Here is a 3,373-nt window from a genome sequence, read left to right on the forward strand (position 1 = left end):
ATTGACATGCATATACATATATTCATACACTTGAGGACACACACATATATACATATATACATACATATATATATATATATATATATATATATATATATATATATATATATATATATATATAAAATGTATATATATGTATACATAAATATATATATATATATATATATATATATATATATATATATATATATATATCTAAAAGTGTGTGTGTGTATGAATTAGGAGAGCTGACACGTGACAGGCATATCATAACCAGTCGAGGATAATTGAAAAGACTTGATCAGAGTCAATACTTGTGTCTTATTAGTCACAAAAAGTACAATAAATATTTATATGTATATATATATATATATATATATATATATATATATATATATATATATATATATATATATATATATATATATATATATATATATATATATATATATATATGTGTGTGTGTGTGTGTGTGTGTGTGTATCAATAGTAACTGGTATTCATTTACACACAAACACTTATGCTCTTAAAAATGTAGACAATCACATACTTAGTTTTACACTTTTATGTTGCTTCCAATTTTCCGATAAATTTTAACTGGAGAGTTACTGGTAATTAATGTGGTTGCTTGATTTTCTCCCGCCTCGTAAATCGAAGTTTGTACAATCTATTTTGTTTCATTCTTTAAGAGAAGGTTCAATAGTAAAACGATGTTATTAGTAAGTTATTGATAAGATATACTGAATTATTTCAAGAAATTTTGAATAATGGTCATTTCATATTATAACATCCGCTCACTTTAAACATTTAATAATAACAATAGAACATTATGATTCTTAAAAACTACATCCTTTTGTTACGAACAGGTTTAATACAGCGAAACACTTATTTCCAGTTTACAAAGAGCTTGGATTTACATATGCTTTTTCGAATATAAGTGAATAATTGCTAACCTTTATTTTACTTGCATTGATCCGATATATTTCATTCACTTCCTTTCATGCAGAAACAACGGGACAAATTGCGTGAAAGGATTTCCATAAAAGCGTTGGTCGACACTCCTTGACAATATTATTTTTGTGATTTTTGTCGGAATATTTCTCCACTACTGGAATCAATTTCTAAATCTAATTCATTGTGTTTTTTTCACCTCCAGCCTTTCATAATTTTCATAATATGAACACGAAATTCATACCAAATGATATCATGCATTGATATATAAATTTATAGATATTCTTTTCATCTAATACTTTATCTATTATCTACAGGTAGTAGGCTGGCCAGGTCACCAGCCACCCGTTGAGATACGACAGCTGGAGAGTTATTGGGTTCTTTGACTGGCCAGACTACTACATTGGATCCCTCTCTCTGTTTACGGCTCATTTTGTCTTTGCCTACACATACACCGAATAGACTGGCCTATTCTTATAACATTCCGTTCTGTCCTCATACACCTGACAAAATTGAGATAACCAAACAATTGTTTTTCGTCTAAGGGGCTAACTACTGCTATGTAATTGTTCAATGGCTACTTTCCTCTTGGTAAGAAAAAAAAAAAAAAAAACTCTTACGAGATGGTAAGCAGCTTTTCTAGGAGAAGGACACTCCAAATCAAGCCATTGTTCCAGGGTCTTGGGTAGTGCCATAGTCTCTGTACCATGGCCTTCAACGGTCTTGGATTAGAGTTCTCTTGCTTGGGGGCACACTCGGACATGCTGCTCTATCTTATTTCTCATCCTCTTATGTCTTTTAAAGTTTATATAGTTTATATGTGAAGGATCTAATTTAATGTTATTACTGTTGTTGGAATATTCTATTTTGATTGTTTACTCTTCTTTTGTAGTTTATTTGTTTCCTTGTTTCCTTTCCTCATTAGACTATTTTTCCCTATTAGAGCTCTTGGGCTTATAGCATCTTGCTTTTCCAACTACGGTTATAGCTTAGCTTATAATAATAATAATAATAATAATAATAATAATAATAAAACTGCTACTACTACTACTACTACTACTACTACTACTACTACTACTACTACTACTACTACTACTACTAATAATAATAATAATAATAATAATAATAATAATGATAATAATAACAATAGTAATAATAATACTACTACTACTACTACTACTACTACTACTACTACTACTACTACTACTACTAATAATAATAATAATAGTCTTGCACCAATAAATGATTTTCCGCCACTTGTGGAACATCAGTGGCAAACAGAAAGAGCAAAGGGATGAGTGTAAGAAAATATAACTGATCATAATCATTATTATTATTATTATTATTATTATTATTATTATTATTATTATTATTATTATTATTATTATTATTATTCCTTACTAAGCTACAGTACAACCCTCGATGGAAAAGCAGGATGCTATAAGCCCAGGGACCCCAACAGGGAAAATATCCCAGTAAGGAAAGAAAACAAAACAAAATAGAAACATTTTAAGAACACTAACAACATTAAGATAAATATTTCCCATATAAACTATAAAAAATTAACAAAACAATAGGAAGAGAAATAAGATATAATAGTGTGCCCGAGTGTACCCTCAAGCAAGAGAACTCTAACCCAAGACAGTGGAAGGCCATGGTACAGAGGCTATGGCACTACCCAAGTCTGGAGAACAATGGATTGATTTTGGAGTGTCCTTTTTCTAGAAGTGCTGCTTGCCATAGCTAGAGCCTTTTCTACCTTTACCATGAGGAGAGTGTCCACTGAACAATTACAGTTCAGTAGTTAACCCCTTGGAAGCAGGAGAATTGTTTGGTAATCTCAGTGTTGTCAGGTGTATGAGGATAGAGAAGAATATCTAAAGAATAGGTCAGACTATTCGGTGTATGTGTAGGCAAAGGGAAAATGAACCGTAACGTGAGAGAAGTATCCAATGTAGTGCTGTCTGGCCAGGCAAAGGACCGCATTCTAATTATTATAATTAGTTTTTATAATTATAGACTTCAAACCAATTACCAATTCGAAGCCCAACAAAAAGAAGCCTTTCTTTTACGTATGAATATTTGTGTCGTTAATTAGGATAATTGTTTGTCACATCTCATGATTGGCCCTTAGCCCCGAAAATTGCCGTAAAATTTGTTCAATTTACTTTTGATATTATTGTGCAAGCAAAGCATTATCAAACAATTAGGATTTTCTTTGAAATCTGTTTCATGTGCAGTAATTTTATTGATTTACTCAGATTTTTTTTTTTTTTTACGTTCAAAGAATGTTTAAATTCACATTAATTCTTGTGACAAACTGCTGGTCCTTAGGGTTTCGTCATATAAATGTCCATAAAACCATACACATAATTGTGTGCGTAAAACCTATAGGGAAGCTTGATGCTCAGTTGCAAAATAAAACGTGGAAAATTAGAATATA

This window comes from Palaemon carinicauda, chromosome 11 (assembly GCF_036898095.1).
Source record: "Palaemon carinicauda isolate YSFRI2023 chromosome 11, ASM3689809v2, whole genome shotgun sequence".
Taxonomy (NCBI): domain Eukaryota; kingdom Metazoa; phylum Arthropoda; class Malacostraca; order Decapoda; family Palaemonidae; genus Palaemon; species Palaemon carinicauda.